This window comes from Coturnix japonica, chromosome 4, assembly GCF_001577835.2.
Source record: "Coturnix japonica isolate 7356 chromosome 4, Coturnix japonica 2.1, whole genome shotgun sequence".
Lineage (NCBI taxonomy): Eukaryota > Metazoa > Chordata > Aves > Galliformes > Phasianidae > Coturnix > Coturnix japonica.
The window spans coordinates 31,294,431-31,307,862 of NC_029519.1; positions in this window are offsets into that span (position 1 = coordinate 31,294,431).

Below are 13,432 nucleotides of genomic sequence, written 5' to 3' on the forward strand. Positions count from 1 at the left end.
AGCAATGAAGGCATCCAAGGTCAATGATAACATAGTATGCTCTGAAGTAGCCTGCTTCAAATCTAGGTATCTGAGCCAGTGCAGTCACAGCACATTAATTACCTGGATGGCAGTGTTTCCCAAGAGATGTATCAGGAAAGCAGCAGCTTTAATTAGATACTAATGTTAGTCACCAGCAAACTGTTTAAACAAGTGCAAAACTCAGACAGTAGCATACTTCATTCCAACCTGTCTTCTTTTTACAATTTCTAAAGGGAAGTAGACAGCATACAGAAGAAAAGTAATAGTTTTCAAATAGGTTGTGGTTTTGACAGAGGTATTAATACACCAGAGTTGAGGAGCAAGTGAGCAATCTATGCACGTGACTGCATCTTTACAGAAGATCCTTTTTCCATTTTGCCTACAAAAAAAGTTCCCTTTATTGCTGCAAGTCTTGTATCTGACACAATAGAAACACCTTATCTAATGGTCATCAAAACTTTCTACGCAGAAATTATTTTATTGAAAATTTGGCAAGTGCACAAATGCAAATCTGCAGCAATATACAGAAAAAAGTAAAGACTGCACAGCTTGATTTATGTTTTGCTGCTTTAAACTGCAAGAAAAATTGAATGTAAGTACTAAGCATTAAATACGAGGAAGCTTCAGATTCAGATGATACTGAGATGGCAGATACTAACAGACAAAAAACAAAATCTATTGAGTTTGGCTTCAGACAATACAGGCTAGGATTTGATTCAAATCTAAATACATTGTTGTCCTAGCTTATTCCCAATCTAAACAAATACTTAATTCCTGGAGAATTTTAGAAGGAAAAAGGAATAAGTATATGAAAAGGAACAGTAAGTAAAACAGGTAAGCTACTCACACCAAAAATCATCAGTGATCACTGCCTGCCTAGGTATCAACTGACCTGAGAAGTGAGAGTTCAGCATCTCTGTGGCTTTTTCTTCCTTTCTCAGTGAACTTACATTAGGGTGGATTGCTTCTTTCCAGTTTCTGCTGTAATCTTCTCTTCTCTTTGCTGTCAAGGTTTGCAGGTGTTCAACCTACTGCTAACATACCACAAGATACTGCATTAGTCACTATAATTTCAAGATTCTCGGGAGAAAACAAACAAACAAACAAAAATAAAACAGTCTGATCTGCTGCACGCCTTGAAGATTCTTGCTTTTACAGTGGTACAGAACTGTCTGCATCAAGATGCATTCAACTTAATGCATCCTTTTGTCCACCACACACACATATTCAGTATCTTCTCTCCATGCTGCCAGGAGAGGTGCTGCTCTGGGTTGGTTAGGAAAAGCAGAGACTAAGTGCTTATGGCCCTCATCAGGGCACTCTAGTAAATAACACTGATTTGATCACAACCTATGATAGGTATTTATACATTAACTGTTCATAAAAGGCTAATGTATTTTCAACATCTCTATCAATTTTTAGTAATTATGTACTGTTAGTGTATAACCAAGCAGTAAATTTTTTTGTACCTGCGACATATACTTCTTGTGACTATCTTCTGCTGGAGTCCTCATAACCACACTTCTAGGTACATTTGAATCTCTGTTCAACTATTAAACTTGTACAAAAGCACTTGAAAGAGGGCATAAATAAGCACTGTAAAGAATTTTTTTTGCTAATCAAAGGCCAAATTAAGCTTTCTTTGATCAGCTTGAATGCACTGCTGAAGGAAAGCATTCCCCCCATGAGTGAACAGGTATGTTTTGAATTGAAGCACAAGGTGAGGTGGCTTGCAGCCTATTTGAGAACCTGAACAATTTTAACTGATGTTTTTCACACCTTAAATAAGTGAAGGGAATTTAGTGATTTTAGAAGACTGCATTTCAGACATTGCTGCTGTTATGTTATAAATAATATTTCACTCCGTGAGGGTCATCTGTGCTGTGAGATGACAACACTCTATGAAAAAGTGAGATTTTGACACTTCATTAAGACACTCCAGCCTGAAAACACTGTTTCCAATGTCTTTAATTTTTCCTTAAGTCAGTTATATTTATCTCACCCAGATCCTTCTGAACAAGGACAGTGTTACAGTTTTGCAGTTTTAACATGTTTTTGTTGTCTCAAACCATCTTTGACTACATTTGACCTCAGTGACTCCCATTTGATACTACTCATCCAGCTGAGACTACTACCTTCATGAAACACTGAATCCTCTTAGAGACCATAGAACTAACTATACACATGGCCCGGTATGAGGTGCTAAGTCAGCCAAAGATTTTAGGTTGTTCTGCCTCATTCCTACTCACAAAGAATCTTTTTAATGATGATCAAATACTCAGAAAACAACTGTGATTTGTATAACATCTACTCAAAACCAACAATAACCCATACCCTCCTTCCTCCCCAAAGAAAACCCAGATGAACCAACCAAAAATCATATTAATAAAACCTATCAGATTAAATTAACCTAACCAATTAGCCTAACAGAAAATAAAAATAGGACTTACCAACTTTTTGAACAACTGTTTTGTCCTGGAAGCTACTCTTACTTGTAGACTACTTAACTGAATAATTTGGAGTTGTTACAAGAAAACCCATGCGCTTCTCTCTGGTCCTTGACAGTTCTTCATCAGAGGTGTGTTAGCTGCTCTGCATTCTTCAATGCAGTCCCATAGAGTGAACAACCTACAGACTTTCAGCTCTAGGCTTTGTCTCACAAAGAGTCAGCAAATTCACAAGAGATTTAATCTCTTTCTGATCTTCTGATCTCTAGAAGTCTGTCCTGGGAAGTCTTCTTTGACCATATCAACACTAACAAATAGTACAATACGGTAGGGAAAGAGCAAGTACACAACATATATATTCTGAATAAAGGTTTTCCAGACTAGCTCTAATTTGTTCCAATGGACAGACCCAAGAGCAAAATAAACTATTCTATTTTCATTCAAAATGAAAAACTAACCTATTTTGAGATTAACCTATAAAACATACCAGTAAGTCAAGTAACATGGGTGGTTTACTTCAAAAGTGCATTCCTGATTTAATCTAAACTGGCAATGTAGAATCACTGATGCAAATCTCCCCTAATATTACACTGTGAATACATATATTTATTTTAAATGGGCTAAACCAATTCTGAAAATTACACTTGTAGTGCAATGGAAAGCCCAGCAACAACAGAAGAACAACAAAATCCCAGATTTTAGCAAGTAAGAACTTGCTTTAACACAGCAGCCATAGACACAGAAATAAAGGAGAACAAATTACTTATCCTCCAAAAACTCCAGATACACAGACTTATCCAGAGAGATCACCCTTACCACTACCAACAACCCCTAAATGAGGTCTGGGAAGGGGCTTCTGTTCACTCAGGTACATTGCATGCACCTGAGCTCCCCAGGGTTGGCTCTGCCTTCCACCAGGTGCTCAATCACTGCTTCAGGCCGTGACTTAGCATTTCTGCTACAACTCTTCAACAATGCAACAATGAATCCATCCGCGCATTTTGTACTACTCATTTCCTTTTCTTGTTTTCTTGCGTTGTACAAATGCACACAACTATAGAATGAGAAAATGTTCATTTCATATCACTTAGAGAACACTTCTTAACAATCTATTTTCTTGGTAAAATATGGGATTGTAGGAGACAATGTCCTCATACTGTGTGATAATTCAGTATAGCTTTGTTGTGAAATTTCCAATAGAACACAGCTATTGTATTGTAATTCTGAAACAGTAATATCTTTTCTATGTCTAAGTTGATTTGCTATGATTGAGAGAGGAAATTGGGGTTAGTTTTAAAAACAACTGTCATTGCTAACTTCAAGTGTGGTGTAAAACACTACCAATTTACATATAAAAAGATTTTTGTAGATGATGCAAGAATTATGGTACTCCTAGTACAGTACCAGTTGCTATATTTAGCAAAACAAACAGATGTTAAGCATTTTTCTTTCTTTAATGAGCTTTCCTAGTCCAAGATGTTCAAGAATGTTTTAAGTTCTACTCAGTAAGCAAGCTGTATACCTGAACCTGAGCTACCAGTTGTTTTATTATAGAGAAATTATTTTATCAGACAGATAAGCAGACACAGCCCCTTGGAATGTAATTTTTTGTTTCAGCCTTACTACATTAAAGGATATAATAAACTACATGCTAATATACATTTGGTTGCACTTTTACAGATGTAATTGTTGAGAATTTTATAAATTTTTGGGATAAATAAAATATAAATTTTATTTAGTAAAGCCTTGAAAAAACTTTTTGGGGGTAAATAAAAAAAACAACAATCTGTCAGGAAAACTGCTTAGTATTTGATATTTTGATCAATGCATCATAAAGCAGGCATATAGAAACAGCATTTGATATCCAGTGTCTTCCTTCAGTGAATATTTGGAACAGAAATATATATAGAATAGGGAGTCACTTTCAATGAGAATTTTAGTTGTGAGATTTACGTACTGGTTGTTAAGGTAACAGAATGAAGAACCAGGAGAAATTTTCATTTAATTCTCATTTAACTCAATGCATTTTGCTTGACTGGAGAGTTCAGTATCTAAAAACTGCAAAAAACATAGCAAGAGGTTGAATACTGAGGAGTGTTTATCCACCGGAGAAAACAGTTTGATGAGTCTGCTCAAGATGTTGAACTTTTTCAGCCACAATATAATGATACATTCTTCACTGTGAGTCTTGCACATTAAAAAGAGTCTGTAGGTAAGGTTGTAGCTGACAAAGTATATTAGAAGATAAGAAATGTAGTGGCACAGCAGCTTGGAGCTTAGAGCCTAGCAGACAGATGTAGAGTGAAGTTCCTGATGTTAACTGCAGTTCACATTACTGGAAGGAAGGCCAGGAAGGCTGGAAAGTAGACTGAAGATGATTCAGCCAAGCAAAGCTAGGAGATAGCAGCATGCATGAGGCAAGCAAGCTGAAGTCTTGACCTACTTGTAAGTTAGACTCACTAAGTCCTTTATACAAGCAAATGAACCTTTCCCTACTTAAGCCTGCTAATGTAAAATAGCCTTTACTGGAGAGGGTCCCTTTGGTTGCATGCAAATTTATATCTGGAAACTATTGTCAGACCTTAGTAGGACTGAGTTTTTCACCTGTTTAATCATGTAGCCTCCTAAACTGAGATTTTTCTACAAATACCTATGCAGACATGTTGAAAAAAACACATTTGATCTTCATCAGATTCTCAGCTAGAAAGAACTGTCTTTGTGGACTTACACCAACAGAATTTTATTGTAAGAAATATGTTGCTCTCTCCTTAAAATTACAGAGGAATACTGCAATTTGCTTTATGTTTGCCTTCTGTTTCTATCTTGACTACTAAATGCACTGCTCTCCCAGGTAGCCTTGTTCTCTCAAACAGCTTTGGCTCTCCTAGTTTTTTTTTTCTCTGCCATCAATAGGCTGTCTGTCTGAAATTAGTAATCACAGCAGCAGATAAAAAGATTATCAAAGCCTGAATTACAGTTACATTATCCATCAGTCAACGCTCATGCTAGAATATATGACATTCTTTGTATACACTCAAGCCATTACCATCTTGGGAATGTGATTTCAGTTCAGTATCTGAGCTCTGTTATTTCCCCAGATTTACAAGGGAACACATGATACAGCTGCTTCACTAGAAGAAAGATCCTTCTGATCTGAGCATCATATTTAAATGAACAAACATTCTAGATCTTTCATTAGCATGAAGAGGCTGCATGAACAATTGCATGGCTAAAGAGAATAGGGTCAGGACCCTAAGGACACCAAAAGCTATCCTAAGTAACCTCATATGTAGTCTCTATGCTGTTATGTTAACCTAAGGATCCTGACAAATAAAGGAACATATTGCCCACTATCTCTGTATATACAGATTTCTCCAGCTAAGTACTTCCACATTCTAGAACTCACACACAAGACGTGATTCTCATCTTCATGCTGAGAACTGTCCCGTCAGAGTTGACTTCTCTCAACAAAGCCTCATTATCACAGCACAGAGGAAAGAGTACAGAAGCAACTAACAATTTAAGTAACAATAAGAGACATCTGGCAAGGTTTGATTTAATCATCTCAGTTTTATTTGTGTTTATGTAGCAGAAATGCTATGTCACAGCCTGAAGCAGTGATTGAGCGTCTGGTGGGAAGGCAAGGCCAACCCAGGGATGTTCAGGTGCATGCAATGCAATGACTCTACTAGATGAAATTAAAAAATGATAACATAAGCATGCCAGCAATCGCTGTATTTTTCTCTCGTATTCATGTCTACTGTATCCCTATTCCTCAAATCTGATTCAGACAGCAGTGTGGCTGAATACTGTGCTATGCTGCAGAGAGAACACACAGCATACATGTATGTATGTTACCTAAATATATTAGATGCCTGCCACGATGAGTTATTCAACATCACAATGTACCTTTAGCCATATGCATTTACACACCCTACAATGAATTCCTGAGTGGATTTAGGGACGCTGCAGCTGACTGCTTTAGGCAGATACATTTAGGTATGTATATTTTGTTGCACAGCAACAGCTGCTATCCCAAAGTGCTGTTATCATTTCCACCCCTCTATCTCTCAAATTTATCAGTTAGGAGTGATTGAAACTCAGCAAATGTGTCTGGCAGTGGCAAAACAACAGTGAAGCAGAGCGTGTAGAAATTGAAATGGGACTCACAGGGAGAATTTCATTATTGCAGGGGATGAGCATAGCTCACGCTCAATCACAAGCAAGTATGTTAGGCCACGAGCATAGCTCATGCTCAATCGCAAGCATGTATCTTCGGCTGCCACCTGACAGTAAAATGTGCTACTCGGTTCAAGAAGTTTGCAAATCCAGTAGCAAGTCATTGTCATTTCATTTTACTGCGCCTTGTAAATTTGTCAAGCCTGTATTTCCCAGTGGACCATACAGCCCACTTCATAGACCCAGAGAGCTTCTCAGGCAGCCAGGCACAGCTCTGTTCTGTTACATTTTCTTTGGATTTTCATCTGCAATGCATGCCGTTAGCAATGAATCACTTTACAAGAAATGAGATTGTCGTACCCCCCATCAGCACCTAGAAATACCCCTGGTTAATGGCCCTGTTTACTGGCAAGGCTTGTGTAGGACTGCAGCACACACTGACATTTTCCCCCTTCTAACCTCAGTCCTCTACTCTCAGCACAGACTGCTCTGCACACTATTACCAGTATGCTGCATTCAAACTGAAGACTAGATTGCCTGAAATCTCCATCATTTTATCACACTGCAAATCTTATCATGAGCAGAAAGGAGAACATACCTTCTATGCAAGACCAAAAATTTGCTTTTAATTTAATACAAGCCTAAACCATTTAATTAAACATTTACTTTTCATCTAGTTACTATGGTACTTGCACAGCTCAAAGTATTTGGAGTTAAAAATGACATGACCTTGCACTGCTCCTCTGGGCATGAAAGCTGGTGCCTTCAGTGAGCAGGCAATGAAGTACGGCACAGTCAGCGTATCCCATTGGGAGAAGTAAGATGTGGATGTGGATTCTTCCCTCTCACTCTAGAGCTTGGCTAATCTTTATGTTTGTTCCCTTCAGATCATGGCCTGACAATGTGATTTCTAATGAAACCCCAGGGTTTTTCATTATAGATGTTTCCTGTTCCACTGGGCAAGGGAAATCATGGATCGAGCTTTAGTTTTGAAGGGAATTCATTCCCAAATAGGTTCACCTTGGGCGCTCCAGCAGGATATCCCAAAGTCCCTTTTCTAGAACTGCACCAAGTTTGAATGATTCAATGGCTCAATGCTTGGAAAATGTCTTTCCCTTTTCTTTTTCAATGCCTGAATATTATGTAGAAGGCTTAAGCAAATCTCAGTGCTTTCCTGCCAAGGATCAGGGAAGCTGCCTGATCTTTACATAAGCATTTAAAGGCAATCCTAGAAGATAGATTAGACGAGCTCATACTGCTGTACCTCCTGTAGGAACACTGTGCTCAGTTTCATACTGAGATCTTACGCTCCCCAGTAGCTGGTCCTAACTTTCAGCTACACATGATAAAACATATCGGGTTCAATTCATCTCAAGTCTAGTTCTGTTGATAGAAGGGAGGAAAAGAGTTTCACAAGAGCCTTTGAAATTTAAATTCCTTAGCTTATAAAGAGGAATGATTTTACATTTACTTTTATTTCTTCTGTAAGAGATTTTTGTTTTGAAAGCTTTTTCTCAGTTATTCAATTTGTTTCTCTCTGTTCCATTTCCCTTTAATCTTTTCACCAACAGTGACTGGTGTGACAAATAAAACACACACAGTTATTAATGTGCAGATTTTTCTAATGGTAATAAAGCCCATAAATGTTTTGATGAAACAAGACTTTATTATTATTTCCTGTTTTTAAAAAGAAACATTATCTGTAGATCTAGTGACTTGCTCTTGGGGATTCAGTTGGAAAGTGTGAACAAAAGAAAGAAGCTGGTGTGAGAAAGAAGAAATCACACTTATTCACTTGGTTCAAGGATTTTGATATCTTCCATTAGAAATCAGCTTCTGTTGGCCTTTACTTCTTGCTCTTATCTCCCTTGACTCTCTTTGAACTTCCAGTTTTTCTCTTATTGATACAACTGAGGAAGTGAGACCTTTCAAACCCAAGTGCTTGTTTGACACTTACTGTGTCACAATTACTATACATGAGCATACATACATATATTTAGATTTAGGACTCAGTCCCAAAGCTCATTATTTTCTAAATTAGGCTCGTTCAGGCTCCATTCCAAATCTAAACTCCCAGCTGCAGCAGCACATTAGTCACTCCTTTGCCATTTGGCTCCAAGAAAAAACATTAGTCACTACAATAGATCTACAATTGCTCAAATTGGAGATTACACAGAGAGGTTCCTCTTACTCTCCTTTGGTTTTTCTCTCAGGGCATGTCGAAACTGCTAACCAATTTTCTAGGAATGGAACTGATGGCGTGTGCCAGGGAAAAGACTCACAAGTTCATTTTCCACATGATGGGGAAAGCTTCTCTGTAAATAGCAGGAGGGTTCACTCCTAGATGATCTTTAGGGTCCTTTCAAACCTGAGCAATTCTATGACTCTATGTTTCTCATTGAAAATGTAGAGTGCTTTGAGAAACCTTCGGCTTCACATTTTACTAAGGTTACTGGAAAAACAAAGCCCAGCCTTAAAGTGCAGCACACACACTGTCACAGACTGAGATTTTAAATCCAGGTTCAAAGACTACAGGAAAGGGTAAGTTTCATCTGATTTGCATCTATTTATTTATTTATTTACTTTGACAAAATAAATCCAGGTTTCTAGCTTTTCTCCATGGCTATACACCATTTTTTTTTTGACTGGAAAACTGAAGTATGTTCTCACTGGGCATATCCAGAAGTAATTTGCCTTCTTTTCAGATGCCAAATTTTAAGGAACATAAAACCCCAAGTATTTTATAAGTAAATAAAAATGATGAACAGCATTATAAAATAATTCTATAAAAGAAACGGAGGAGCTTAAATTAATATCAGTTCAGGAAACTGGCTCCAGCCGGTCATTGCAAATCATATTAATCTCTTGTGAAGGCATTCAGCATCTTCAGCTCTTCTACCAAGCCTATGTATGAAATATAAAAACCTGCTTGCTGATCCAGCTGGACAAAACACTTCTCTATCACAGGAGAGAGAACTTTTACAATCCCCTTAGGGTGTGCAGCAACTGGTTCTGGTCTGGGATACTCAGCTTATTTCTGAGTTACCTGAATGAAATTAAGACACTGCTGTATCCTGTCCTGGTGCGCTTCAAGCCATGGATTTGCCAGCTGGGAAGCACCAGGCAAACCAACTTTCTTTCCCCACTGAACTACAAAGTAATTATCCAATCAAGGCTCACTACAAAACATACAGACTGACATTTATTCCTTGCAGTCCTAGGAAAATGAATGCAGGCTTTTTATGTTTGTATATGCAGGGTTTTCTTTAATATTGATTGCTCTTTTCTCTTGCCTAATGATCCTTCTTCCTGGAAAAAGCAAATGGCCTTCCACTGTCCCTTTGAGCAACCATGACTCTCATTCCAGACTGAGCTGCTCAGGAGGTAAAAAAAAAAATCAATCTATTTTTTCCATGAAATACATATCTACAAGAAAAGTGAGAAAAGAGTGTGGTTGTTGAAAACCAAGTCTGTATATTTGCCATGGAAACAGCATTTATAAGAAACACAGTGATGGGAGGAATATCAACTATTGCCTCAGTTCAATTATTGCAACATGCAGGCACAGCCAGCTGCAGGGGGTTGCTCCTTACATAGCCTGACAGGCTCGTCAGTTTTATTAACTTGGTAATTATGGGCTGTTTCTGTCTGCAGTACTTGAGATGTTAGACGTATCCTTTGCTCTATTTAGGAAATACAAAGGATTAAATAGAAGGGAGAAAGTGAAGATGGGAAGGTGCCTTGTTCAAGTTTTTTCCTGCTTAATGCCTTGTTCTTTGGTCATTTTACCCTTTCCTATTCCTTTCTTTTTGCTACCAAAGCCATAATGGAAGCTTCCTGATTTCCCTTTTCCTCCCTGTTGATGTGAGCAGAAATACAGCCAAACCAAGCAATCAGTTTGCCAAAGGAAAAAGAAACACATGCTGAATGCAGTCTGCAAAACAATGATGATTCATGCTCTGGATTAATTAGCAGCATTTGATGACCTGCGCATCATTAGAATAGAGAAGGGTTTGGTTGCTACCACTGTTTGGATAAATGTAATTTTCCAGTCCCCTGCCACCATGCTGTTTTGGAGAGTTCCACATCTCTCTTTGTGGAACTATCTTCTACTGTGAGAATGCAGTCCAGTGGATGTTTGAACATATGCTACCAAGAGAGGAATTACTGCTCCAGTTTTCTGTCAAAGTCTTGGCTTCATTCTAGCTTTCATAGAGCATTATTGATCAATATAGTAGGAAATAAGCTAGCACAGAAGCCTTTCAGTGCTTATCCCTGACAGCACCGGCTTGCTTTTCACAGAGTGTTTCTATCAAAGCTTTTTTTTTTTTTTGGTAGCAGATATGCGTGGGAACTTCACACTACAGACAGATTAAAAGTGCACCCAAGAAATTTTCAACCTTCAGAAATGACTGTTTAGTCCACAGCTTGCCATGCTCCCCTGAATTAAATGCAGTAAGGCAGAGTCTTGACTCTGGGATTTAGCCAAGCTTTTCTTTGTGTTGGACTTAAAGCTATACACATAACTGTTGTTCCCCTGTCTTTGCTGATTTCTAGTCTCTTGGGAATGTCTTAGTCTCCAGAATATTATGGACATTCTACAAGCTAAACTGACTTATAGTTGACTCCACTGAAGGCTGTTAAAGAGGCTGTGATGCTCACTGAAGGCCATTCATTGTCTTCATCAAACTTTGGAGGTAGTACAGGGAAGGAAATGGCCAAGGTTAGATCTCTGTATCAACATGTTACCTCTTTTGTTCCAGGAAAATTCCAATTGGTTTGCAATTGATTTATTTGCAATTTTATATCAGTTCTGAAGAGGACACTCTAGAAGCAGCTCGCACTTGGTGAATCTCCCTCTGATCGTTTCTGTATGTAAATTCCTGATATTATGTTTAGGCTGCAATTCCTGCTGGTTTAGAATAACATCTTGTGTTATACAGCCTTGATTGTGAAATTAACTTTGTGACCTGTGAAACACTGAAACAACTTAAAAGAGGTAGGATAAAATGCCTTCAAACAACCTCAGTTTTAAGATCTTAAATGTTAAATGTTTTAAGGAAGAGGCTGGTGGAAATTAAAGTACAGTAAAAGGGAAGAAATGGACTCAGTGATTCAAGATATTCCTTTCAGCTTTGTCTGTGGGTGGGATTGAATTAGTAGATTTAGAGTTATGTATTTAGAGGTCCATAAATATGGGTCTGAATTTGAAATAGATGTCTAAAATAGTAAATTTCTAACAACATCTGAAATGCTCTCAAGTATTCTGAACTCAAAGGGCACATGTATACCATGGATCATATGCCATCTTTGCCAGGACCGTATAAAATATCTTGTATCCAAGAGGATCTGAAATGGCACCAGGTGCTTCTGTGTAAGTAAAAAAACTGAACACCTAATCAAGGGAGTTAGTAAGCCAATGTCTAAAAAGCTGTTTTGATCATCCTAAACAAGGCACCTCTGTTTAGTCTAGGAGTACTCTAAGATCCATCTTCATTAATGGTCAGGATAATGGGTTAGAGCATATCCTCGAAAAGTCTGTAGATGATAAAAGAATGGGAGGAGTGCCTGATACACCAGAGGGTCATGATACCATCCAGAGGGACCTCAACAGACTGGAGAAATGGGCTCTTTGGAGTACAATGAAGTTCCACAAGGGGAAGTGCAAAGTCCTGCACCCAGGGAGGAATCAGCTATTTCCTGTGTGGGTAAACAGGCACAGGTTACCCAGTGAGTTTGTGGTGTCTCCTTAGAAATCCTCAAAAGTCACCTGGATATTGTCTTGGACAGTCTGCACTGAACGGCCCTGACTGAGCAGGGTTTGGACCACTTGGACTGAGAAATGCCTTCTGATCTCATCTGTTTACATTATCTTCATTCCAGCTAAAGTACAAAAAGCTTCTCCATCTGGTCTGTGGGCAGTATAGATACTGAGAGCTGAATCACATGGTTATCTTTCCTTGGTAGTAAAGTCCCTCGTTAACTGCTGGAAGTATCATCAGTGTCATGTGGTTCCTGGACAGAGTAAAGAAAAATTTTTATTGTCTCATCTGAATCCCTTCCCCTGACTTTCAGTTCATTTTTTACTCTATGATAGGAAATTCTGTTTTTCTGTTGTTTCTTTTTTTTCCCCAGTGAAGGTTCTGAGCATGCCACCAGGGTGGCATATTAGCTCAGGACTTGATTCCAATGTTTTGTTCAGAGATAGTATTCAGAATGTTTTGAGCACTGAGAGCAATTCTACAGGACCAGGAACTGTTATAAATGATCTATTACTTTCAGGTAAGTGACTGCATTATACACTTGTTGCACAACTTTTTCTTCAGCATCTCCCCACTTCTGGCATTAAGTGTGCTTAAATATTCGAAGCAAAAGACAAGATACAACAAACTGAGCTTTATGTAATGCAGTAGTTTTTCCAAATCTTTTTTTTTTAATGACAAGGTCACAAGTACAAACCATCCAAAGCGCACAGGTGACCAGTCACTTCTGCTCTCTGGTCATGTATGTATGAAAGGAAAATTACCTAATTATTTCGTCTGTTTTCCCCCAGGATTACCTAACAGTACATATTTTTCCACATTTCTATTGTGTCATTAACCTTTATCCTGTACATTCTGCAGAAACTTCTTTCTTCCTTTCCCAAAGGCTGTCAGGCTCCTGCTCTCCAAGGGTCATAGGTTGCAGGGGAATCCACAGAAACAGGAAACTGGGCTTCCTCAGTCAGTTTTGAAACATCAAAATCTGTTTCCTTTCTACAAAACATAAAGCCCAGTAGGGCATTC